This window comes from Ambystoma mexicanum, chromosome 14 (genome assembly GCF_040938575.1).
Source record: "Ambystoma mexicanum isolate Mex_15411 chromosome 14, UKY_AmexF1_1, whole genome shotgun sequence".
Classification (NCBI taxonomy): Eukaryota; Metazoa; Chordata; class Amphibia; order Caudata; family Ambystomatidae; genus Ambystoma; species Ambystoma mexicanum.
In genome coordinates this window covers 294,170,483-294,182,726 of record NC_090940.1, presented here as the reverse complement: position 1 = coordinate 294,182,726, position 12,244 = coordinate 294,170,483, and positions in this window count along the sequence as shown.

Genomic DNA, 12,244 nt, shown 5'->3' with positions numbered 1-12,244 from the left:
GGGGGCGCACGGATGCAGATCCTCTCCATGTGAGCTCCGCTCCCCAGACCCCAAAAGTGCTTTTGAGCCCCCACTTTTGGCCCCCCGCAGAACAAGGATGGTCGAGGCTTGCTGAAGGTGGCCCCCACCCCGAGGGTAAAAATCCAAAGAAAATCGGAGCAGCCTTTCTTGTAAAATCGCCCCGGTCCGAGCCTCCCCCTCTGGGCCCGAGCCTCCCCCTCTGGGCCCTCGACGCAGCGTCTCAGACAAGCACCACAGCCGCGAGAGATCCGGAGCGGCCTGCCCCCGCCAACCAACCCTCTGTGGAGTTCCCGAGTCTAGCAGACCACCCCTTCCCCTGTGGTCTCCGCAAGCCGGGAGAGCCCTGTACGCAAAGCCGAAGAGCTATCCGGGTGAGTGTACCCAGGGAGAATCCCCCATGGCCCCCGAGCCACATCCCTGAGATTGCGCTTCCAGCCTGACACTTCCCGCGGGCGGTGTTACCCAGCCCGCGGGGTTAAGACTTCTCCTCGCCCGCCCACATATGGGGTGTAGTCGGATCGTGCCTGACACGCGACCGCCAGCCGCACCCCCCAAGTGGAGTCCGCGGGTGCTGGCTTGAGCGGCCTGTACATCCCCTCCCCCGGAATCGGCCCATCTCTGAGTGGCCACCACGACACCACCCCCAGCAGAACAGCACCCCCAGGCGCCAATGCCCCACCGACACCGCCCACCAACCCACGAGGGTAGCCCAGCGACGCCACGTGAGGGGCCTAGAGATTGTCTCCCTGAGCTTACACACGGGGCTATAAACCCCTGCTGCTCCTGAAGAGACCACACACGGAGCCTGCCTCCCAAACAAGTGCTCCACCCCAGGCGCCTCTCGACTGCACAGGACCATATGGGTGAGTGCCCTCTGCCCACAACCCCTGTAGCCTCCCCACAGCCCCCACCGACACGTCTCTGTGAAGGCGCCCCCACCCTACGCACCACCCGCGGGCGGTGTTCCTCTGCCCGCAGGGATGAGACCTCCTTCTCCCTCTGCTCATTAAAAGGCTCACTCAGAGCGGGCCCGCACCCCCCACGTGGAATCTGCGGATGTTGGCCTGGGCAACCTGGCCCCCATTGTCTTCCTCCATCTGAGGTCTTTAGACTCGCACTTGGATCATGATCCCACGGTCATTTGCACCGACCCACCATCGCGTGGTGGACGTCACGACATCCTACGGAGGACCCATTTGTGACAACCCACCCCCAGGCACCATTGAACCCCATGTCCCCCCTATGTGTAGGATGCAGACTCCGTTACCTAACCAAGTACCCCACGCCAGGCGCCTCCCGATGGTGTAACCGCGCCTAGGGACTCCTTGGCTGAACTACTCTACCAGGAACCCAACGACTACAGCAAGGAATTCGCACCCCACACCGGGGCCAACATAGAGGGTTGGGCCCCCCTCCTGGGGTGTGTGCCCTCCTCTAGACGCCTCCCTCGAGTCCTCGCTGAGACCCAGGCTGTTCACCAATGAACCCCCCCACAAAACTGTGCTGGGACCTATATACTGAACCACACAGCTCTTGTGACGCCTTAGACACCGCAGGAGGGGCAGGATCAAGGCCCAACGTGACGAGAGTGTGACACGAGCGGAGGGTAGGGCCCCTGACCCCAGGGCGTGTGCCTCCTCCCAGCGTGATACGTCAGCCTCACGGGATACTTGAGACATTGCTCTACACCCTACGCTAGCAGTGATTTGAACTGTCGGTAAAGAGGGTAGGGCCCCCACTCTAGGGGCGTGTGCCTCCTCGCATCCACACATCGCATGAGCACCAAAAGCAGACTCGCCAAATACGCCTACATCTCTCTGCGTTTAGACTCAGATATCAACGCCAAAATGTCGGCCGAGCCCCGGAGCAGCCGCCACCAAGGGAGACATAGCCGCCCTCCTAAGTGAGATCAGAAATATGGGGGCTAACCTAGGAGGCAAGATCGACAAAATGACCCAGAGGGTAGATAGCATCGAGCACAGACTAGAAGGCGTTGAAAATAATCAAGCTTCAATTGACACATTGGAGACCCAACTGGCCCTCAGAATGCACAACATAGAAAAAAAAGAAGAGGACATTCGTCTGAAAATTAACGATTTGGAAAACAGGGAAAGGCGTAACAACTTGAGATTTTTTGGGATTCCAGAACGTGAGGGTGAAACAGAAGAAGACCTCAAACAAACCCTACATGACATTATCAGGATTTTAGTCGCTGACGAGAATGTTGACGAACCCACAATAGAACGGATACATAGAGCTGGTGGCCCCCCAGGAGGCCCGAGATCTGTACTAGCCAGATTTCATCAGTATCAAGATAGAGCAAGAATTCTTACGAAGGCCAGGTCAAGCGATACCCTCACCCTTGGAGGAGCTCAAATAACTATCTTCCAAGACCTCTCATCCCTTACCCTAGCCCTACGACGTCTCTGCCGTCCCCTTACAAAATGGCTTAAGACCCAAGCCACAAGATACAGGTGGGGATACCCCTTCTCTCTCACCTTCGAACATGGAAGCAGGCGGATAACGCTCTGCTCTGAAGACGAAATTCGAGATTGTATCTCAGATCTCCTCGGCACTGACCCACGTGAGGGATCGCATGATGAATCATCACAGGACAGAGCAAAATTGGGGCCTCGGGGCCCGAAAAGACAAAGAGCCAAGGGATCCAGAAAATATAGACATCCTAACGATACCCCAGACAGCAATAAATGAGACGATACGCACTCAACTCTCGTTCTGGAGATGTCCGTCCAAGACCAATGGGTTGGAGACTTTGCGCCTGGTGATAGCGTAATACTTCCTTGCAGCCGGACTCTGCCCACAATGAGCTTACTACTCAATTCATAACGAATGACTGGCTGGCAGACGATGAATCCGGAAACCGCACGTATCGTAACAATTTTCTTCTAATGATAACAGTTGTTGTTGCTTGTTAAGTTATAATTGATGTTGATTTCTTTAAAATTGGGGGGCACGGGGCTCAAAATGTTAGTTTGGTATCATGTACGATGGGGGTCGTGTGGCTACGACCCTCAAGGGCGGTCTGACATTGGCCCTGCTGTGTACGCCTGGTCTGACGCTGACGCCATCGACACTGGTACTCAGTTCTTCACGAAAAAGAAAAGGACCGACCACAACTCAGAACTGAGAACTATGGGCATTACACCTAATACCCGAATAGGGAGGGAGGGAGGGGGGTGGGACGACCGAAACTTTGAAGTCCTATTTGGCTCGAAACATCTATCAGTATACTTCCACAGCGGCGACCAATCACAATAGACGATGCGATGTGCATACCGAATTTACAGATCTCTGCAACGGTCAGCGGTCGTAACGAATCATGTGACAGGCATGGCACTCTTAAAATTGGCACACTCAATGTTAAGGGTCACAACTCCCCCACTAAGAGATTGTTGGTATCCCGAGAGTTCAAGAGAGCAAGATTGGATGTACTTTTCCTACAAGAAACCCGGTATTGTAAAAGCGAGGAACGGAGGGTCCTCTACCCCAAACTAGGTACGGAGCATTGGGGCTCTGGCCCGCTGAAGAAAGCTGGAGTGGGCATTCTGATCAACAAGACAATACAATTTGAGCTCCTGAGATCCTGGTCAGACGTGAGCGGCAGGGCAATCGTGTTTGTTGGCAAGATAAAAGACACTATAATCACACTCGCATCCGTGTACGCACCCAACACTGGCCAATCCCGGTTTCTCCAGCAAACGATCCCCAAGGTTAAGACTGAAGCGGAGGGTCAAGTGATCCTGGGAGGCGACCTCAACACCTGGATGGACCCAGAAGTGGATAGGCAAGGAGGCAACCCTTCCACAACCCTCCCACTCGGCGGTGCCCGCTAGCGGGCTGCGGACTTGATGGATGTCTACAATCTTACAGACGCATGGAGATATATGAACCCGACTCAAACAGGCTTCACCTTCTATTTGACACCGCACGCCACGTACTCCAGGATAGACTATGTATACTTAATGGCTACACTCACCGCAGAAACGATAGAAGCCAGCATATCTCCGGTTACGTGGTCGGATCATGATATGGTGACAGCCCTTCTCGACCAGGTGGCTCTCCCTCGGAAGAGCTCCAAATGGCGTTGTAACGAATCGCTTTTCAAGGATCCAATCTTCCGGGAACAGTTGGAGCAGGATATCACCCATTACTTCGAACACAACAATACAGGCGACGTCTCCACAAACACAGTTTGGGAGGCAGGCAAAGCCACATGGAGAGGAGTCCTCATCAGAGAGGGAGCAGCGAAGAAAAGAGAACGCCAACTCATAGAAAGTAAACTTAGGAGTGAAATCGCCCAACTGGATTGTATGGCCCAATCTGCGACTTCCGATAGACTACACAAGATTGAACAAGCCTCTGCCAAAAGGGAAGAACTGAGACAGCTTGAAACAGGGGATATTGTGTACAAACTCCAATGTCTGAAACAGAAACACTATGAACATGGAAATAAGGCTGGGGCCTTACTCGCTGCGAGACTCCGCGGACAGCGCCGTGAGCGGTGGGTGCCTACCATACATGATGAAGGCTCACCCCATGACCATCACCCCCCCAATATCCCCGAAATCTTTGCCAATTTTTACGAGAAACTATATACATCACAGGCTACACCACACGCAGAAGCCATCACAGACTATTTGTCCAAAGTATCCATGCCATCCCTCCCATCGGACATAGCGCAAGCCATGGATGCCCCCATCATGGCTGAAGAAGTGGAGGCCGCAATTAAAAGGCTTCCAGCTAGGAAGGCTCCCGGGAATGATGGATATACAGCAGGGTTCTATAAGACCTTTCAGAACGCCTTACTCCCGTTTATGGTTGACCTCTTCAACAACATTCTTCTCTCTGGGGTGGCCCCCGAATCTTTTTCGGAAGCTTTGATAGCAGTTATCCCCAAGGAAGGAAAAGACCCTAAACACTGCGCCTCATATCGACCGATATCCCTTTTGAATATTGACGCCAAAATCTACACGAGGATTCTCACAGCACGCCTAGAATCACACATGCCCTCAATAATCCACAGCGATCAGGTTGGCTTTATCCTCGGTAGACAAGGTGCAGACTCCACACGCAAAACCCTCCACCTAATATACAAGGCCAAAACATCTCCAGATATGCCGGCATTGCTATCAATCGATGCCGAGAAGGCGTTTGATAGAGTTGAATGGCTCTTCCTGGAGGCCACGTTGAAGCAAATAGGTCTGGGCCCCACCCTCCGACGGGCAATCAAAGCGGTCTACACGACCCCGAAAGCCTCTGTAATGGTGAACTCTCCATTTTCTCGCTGGTTCCCGCTCACCAGAGGGACGAGACAAGATTGCCCTCTCTCGGCGATACTTTTTGCGCTGTCCCTGGAACCACTCGCCCGAGCTCTCCGGGCAGACACTGCTGTGGAAGGCATCCGAGTGAATGGTAGAGAATATAAACTGGCCCTGTACGCGGACGACATCCTGCTCCATGTGCTGAACCCGCTCTCATCAATCCCTCGTGCGATCCACCTCATAGAGGAATATGGGACACTCTCTGGCTTTAAGATTAATAGAACTAAATCCGTCCTCTTTCCACCTCACGAACCCTCCGCAGAGCAACACACAGAGCTCGAACACCTTGGCCTGACCATGGAGGACTCCACACTGCGCTACCTTGGGATTAACATAACAAGAGACCTAGCACAACTCTACGAAGCAAACTTCCCCCAACTTCTCATCGCCCTCAAAGCTGATCTCTTGAAATGGAAACCACTCACAATCTCCTGGATGGGACGCCTGAATGCGATCAAGATGGTGACTCTCCCACGTTTCTTATACCCATTCCAGGTCCTCCCCATCACAATCCCGGAACACTTCTTTAGACAGATCAAGAGAACCATACTGGAATTCCTCTGGGATGGAAAGAAACCCCGAATACCGTATGATATCCTGATACTTCCGAAGGAAATGGGAGGAGTTGGACTTCCTGATATAGGGAAATACTATCAAGCAACTCAACTCAGAATCCTCATCCCACATCTACGGGACAGACAAGACCTTCAGTGGGTTCAGCTAGACAATGATAACCTGATCTACGTGACTCTCGCAGAGTGGTTATGGGTCCGTAGATCGAAGCTTACAAAACACCTGCATGACCACCCCATATTAGGCACTATGTGGAACATCTGGAGGAAGGGAAAGGACATGACTGGAGTCACAACATGGCCCTCCCCTCTGAGCCACCTCTGGTCCCCTGGGATCCGCGAAAAAATCCCCGAACATGCCAGGTCCCAAACCTGGTTTGATGCCGGACTAGAGAGAGTTGGCCAACTGTGGAGAAAAGAGAAATTTATATCTATCACGGAACTAGAGGAAGCCCTCCAAATCCACCCGATTCCACTCTTCCTATACCTTCGATTGAAAGGAGTGTTATCGAGAGAAGAATGGAAGGCCACCACACGAAGAGAACTGACACCCTTCGAAACAATCCTTAACACAACCAACTCGTCCAAGGGATTAATATCCCGCATGTACAAGGCATTAATCACCAAAGACCAATCTCCAAGCCTCCGCCTCAATGGAAAATGGGAAAAAGATTTCGACAGAGAATTTGATCAGCAGGCCTGGGACTGAATCTGTGCAACGCCAGCCAAGGTGTCAATTGCCACCCAATACAAGCTACATGCCGTGAAACTACTCCACCGTTGGCAGTACAATCCATACAGGCTGTCTAAAATGTTTCAAACATCCAGCCCAAGATGCTGGCGACACTGCGGCATGGATGCTGACTATTGGCATATGTGGTGGAAGTGCCCTAAAGTGCGCACCTACTGGCAAGAGGTCCTAGGATGGATTAAGCAACTAGATGGCATAGTAAAAGAACCATCCCCCCTCCTGATGCTGTTTGGCCTTGAAGAGGAAGACGACGAATTAATGCGGGTGAAAGGAATAGTGTCTCCCTTGCTACTGGCAGCTGGAGCAGGCCTAGTTATCAAATGGAAATCCCCAAGACTGCCAAACGAAAAGGACTGGCTGAATATAGCTATGAATATCTATACAATGGAGAAAATAACGGCGGCCCTCCACGGTAAGGCCGCGAGACATGAGGAAATTTGGAGTGACTTCACAAGCCACTATATCTCGAGACCAGTCACAGAATCCACAGACTCATCACCTAGTCATTGAAAGTCCCTGCTCCCCAGTCCTACCAATGTATGAAAACTGAATACTAAGTTGCCTAATACGCGTGCCTGTCACAAATCTCGCAAGTAACTCATCTCGACAGCAACGACCATCGATAAACATCGCATCGCCTGTTTTAGTTCACTGCAACAACCGCCGCGCCCTGGAAGTGCTAAAAGCAAGGACCTGGGAGGGGGTTGGGGATGGGAGTTATATTGTTTACCCGTCAGAAGGAGATGTGTATTTCATTTTATTTTGTTGTTAGAAGGTTAATCAGGTGGGATGCAATACTCTTTTGTTGTAATTATATATGCTCAACTATGCATCTACCATCTGGTTCACTTCTGATGTTAAAATTAATAAACTTGAATTTAACAAAAAAAAAATAAGGTAAAAGCCATACTATCTTACCCGGCTCCCACATCCGTGAAACAGATTCAATCTTTCCTGGGACTTGCCAATTTTTACTGAAAGTTCATAAAGTCCTTCTCTGAAATTGTTCAACCGATCATTGCTCTCTTGAAGAAAGATGCTCCATTTCTCTGGTCTACAGATCAAGACAAGGCATTCCAACGATTAAAGACAGAGTTTACTCAAGCCCCCATCCTGGCTCAACCCGATATTAACCGACCATTCCTAGTGGAGATGGATGCATCGAATTACGCCATAGGAGCAGTACTAAAACAGGAATTTGAGGACAAATTGGAGCACCCCATTGCTTACCTTTCACGAACCCTGACACCCAGTGAGACTCATTATTCCGTCTTGGAAAAGGAACTGCTAGCCATCCGCCAAGCCTTCACAGAATGGCGACACCTACTCCTGGTAGCTAGGCATCCAGTCCAGGTCCGTACGGACCATCGAAATCTTCAAGTTCTACAATCTTTGGAGTGTAGGAACAGTCGTCAGGCCCGTTAGGCCTTCTTCTTTGCCCAGTACCAGTTCCACATCCATCATGTTCCTGGATCACAAAACATAATTGCTGATGCCCTTTCCAGACGTCCTGACTATGAAAACTCTGAGGATCGGACCTTTCCAATGATGTTTCCTCACACAATCTTTGTTGCCCAAGCACTCACCCTCCTGGAGAATATCCAAGGCCAAACTCGACTTTCGGACCTCTGGAAGGAGCACAAGAGAAATAACACATGGAATCTCACAGCTAAGGACGGGTATCTATTCAAAGATAATCGCCTAGTCATTCCCACTCCTGGACTGAGATGAAGGATCACAAGTCTATGTCATGATACCTTACATTCGGGACATCGTGGGATAGCCAACACTCTCCATCTAGTACAAAGACAGTTTTGGTGGCCCAAGATGAAGGATGATATTAGAATCCATGTCCAAACATGCATAGTTTGCAATCAGAACAAACACGATAATAAGAAGCCAGCTGGACTCCTACTCCAACCAGCAATACCAACAAGACCCTGGGAAATCATTGCCACTGATTTTATCGTGGAATTACCACCCTCTAGAGGCTACACAACAATCATGGTCACTATTGATTTGTTTACTCATATGGCTCATTTTACACCCTTATCCAAACTACCTTCATCATCAGACCTTGCCGGAATTTTCGTGGAACACATATTCCAACTTCATGGGTTGCCTTCCAAGATCATTTCAGACCGAGGACCTCAGTACATATCTCAGTTTTGGAAGCAAGTATGTCGTATTCTGGGAATCCAATGTGCCCTATCCTCTGGCTACCATCCACAAACCAATGGAGCCAAAGAGCATGTGAACCAGACTCTCGAACAATATCTACAATGTTTCGCCACCAAAGTTCAGGACGATTGGTCACTCCTAATACCTATGGCTGAATTTGCCTATAACAATTCAGATCATTCAGCTATTAAGACCAGTCCCTTCTTCTGTAGCCAAGGATTCTATCCATCAGTCCTACCCTCCGTACTCCCACATCCTACTCCAGTACCTGCAGTAGACTCCTGGATCAAAAACCTCATCACAGTACATAAGGAGGTTAAGGAATACCTAGAACGGGCCCGAGAAGATGTCAAACGTTATGCTGACTCTAAAAGAAGACCTGGACCTTCCTATTCAGTAGGGGATAAGGTTTGGTTATCCTCGAAGCTCCTTCCTCGACACCTGCGCCCCAATAAACTGACTCCCAGATACTATGGTCCCTTTTCCATAAAAGAAATCATCAACCCAGTGGCCTTTCGACTTCGGTTACCTGAATCTTGGAAAAGAATCCATCCAGTCTTTCACAATTCTCTGTTAAAACCATACACTCAGTCATCCCGAACAGCTCCTAGATCTACCCCTGTTATTGTAAATGATCAACTGGAATACGAGGTTTCCAAGATTTGTGACTCAAGATATCGACGGGGTCAACTACAATATCTTGTTGAGTGGAAAGGGTACCCCTCCAGTGAGCGTACCTGGGAACCTGTGTCAAACATGAATGCTCCCAGATTGGTTCGACGATTTCATCTGATCCATCCGGGCAAACCCGGAGGAGCTGGTTTCCAGAGGAGGCATACTGTCATGAACCGTCCTCTACATCCTTTCTGGACCTCCTGGTCCCTGACTCGCAGGGGATTGCATGCAGTTATCCTTCCAACATGGCCGCCCGGAACATAATACTCTGGATCGGTCTATGCGTTCGACGCTGCTCATCCTACAAACGGGACACGCCCCCGCGGCTCTGCACGTCTCAACGCTACCGCTACCTGTAGTCGGACGTGCTTAGCCGGAGTTCGATCGGGGCTCTCGCTTGATTCCTTGTTCCCAGACTCTTGAATTCCCTCCTGTTCCCTTTCCTCCCCAGTCTCCTGGAAAACCTTCCGCGCTCGATTCGCGGTCTTCTGTGCCTCCGAGCGTATCTTAATTATTTCCTGGAATTACACTGGAGTTGTAGAACGCTCCTGGAAACTGAACCGCTACTCTCACGCTGGACGCCGAAGACCGGCGTTTGGGACTATACAAATCCCGGACCATAAAGAAGAAAAAATCCCAGAAGGTCGCAAGTACACAACAGAAACAGGTGAGAAGGGGAGAGACTTGTGACATAACCACATTGAAATATGTCTGACTTCCCCCACTCCATACAGACCCCAGCACATCAATAGCTATCTTTTTCCATGGTCTCTCTGATATATCTGTAAGAGCCATTGGATACTTTTCACTCACACACCCTTTATCACAGTTGATAAAAAGGATACAGTTCCTGACGCTTCTTTCAATCTGCGTGTCACGTGCCAGCCACCAATAGGTATTCCTTATTCTGCGTTTGGTCTTCACAATTCCTTGGTGACCTTCATGTCCAAGGCGTATCACCTTCTCCCTGATTCCTTCAGGTGGCACTAATTTATCTCCTCCCATAAAACAGCCATCTTGAACAGATAGTTCATCCATCACATTCCAGAAACCTTCCATTCCTGCCTCTTGCATTTTCTCCTTTTTTAGTCCTCCTTCGTATGGACTGTTCACCACAAACATTATTCTCGTACCTTTCATCATCTCTTTACACCACTCTTGTTTAGATATTGCTAAATCATATATTTCACAAATCATTTCCTGCTCATCATCATCCTCCTTGGTGACCACATTGTTTGTCATTCTTGATAAACAATCTGCTGCATAGTTTCTCACTCCCGGAATGTATGTCATCATAAAGTCAAATTCTTGCAATCTGGATACCCATCTGTTTGTCCTGCCCAATACTTTGTCTAGGCCCTTTGTAGAAAAAGACTGCCAGCAGCGGTTTGTGATCCGTATGTAGTTCAAATTTAACTCCCCAGACAAAGCTTCTGAACTTGTCTGCAGCCCATCTGATGGCCAGTGCTTCCTTTTCAATAGTTGCATAAGCCTTTTCTGCTCCTTTATACTGCTTTCCTTCACAAATCTGTGTCAAAACTGCTGTTAGTCCCACATTACTGGCATCTGTAGTGATCACTGTGCGTCTCCCCCTCTCATAATTCTGTAAAGCCGGTGCCGTTGCCAAAGGCTCCTTTATATATATAGGAATTCATTCTCACATTCTTCATCCCATGTGAACTTCTTGTTCATTTTCATCATATTCCTTAGAGCCATGGTGTGGTCAGAAAATTGCCAGAGAAACTTTGAGTAATATTCGGCCAGACCTAAGAATGTTATGAGCTGTTCGGCAGGATCATATGCTTTATTGCATCCGCCAAATCCTTCTTCGTTGCAATCCCTTCTTTGGAGTTTGATTTATTGTATTGTATTATTTATGTAGTGCTCTTTCCCCATTTGTACGGCCTCAATGCACTTTGTGGTTGGAACCCCCTCGGTGACCGCTGTCAGTGTGGTGGAGGTCCTAAGAGTTTAGATTAAAAGATGCTTGTGTGCTTTTTCACCGGCATAGGATTTAGGTGGCTGGCTAGGCTCTGCTAAGCAGCCCAAAGGTCAGGCCCGTGGGTGGGCATTGTTGATGGTTTGCGATAGAGTGCTATTGTTGAAGATTCAATGTGTGCCCAACTATACCACATTTTCTTTTTGTTGGTATTCGCTGTATGCTAGTGGAAGAGGTGTTGAGCTATGTCATGTGTTTCAGTGTGGACCGCTATGTGCGCTGTTAAACCGGAATGGCATAGCCATAGCTGCATTCTACGGTCCATGGATGTTTGGCCGTGCCTGCGGCCTGTGTCCACAGACGTGGTGTAATGTATACGTACCATATGCTTAAATGTAGTTCGGCTGCAGCTTCCTTTGTCCAGTGTGGATGGCATGATCTCATTATCCGTGGTCTCTATGGAGCGAAAGTCTGAGCGGCGAGGGCGAGTGAGGTTTGTTGCAGTGAGCCTCAGGGGTAGGACTGTTGTTGTGCATGGGGCAATGGTTTTTCAAGCTGAGCCGATATGAATGCTGCCATTGTCCATGCTGTAGTGCTGTAGTTGGAGGAGGAGTATGGTTTATTGCGGTGTATCTCAGCGAATGCTGCTGGCTTCCATGCAGTATTTATCATGTAGGAGTTTTGTTTTGCATGGGGCGACAGTTTGTCAAGGTGGGTGGCTGCGAGTGCTGCCGGCATCTGTGCTGTAATTGGTGCATAAGAA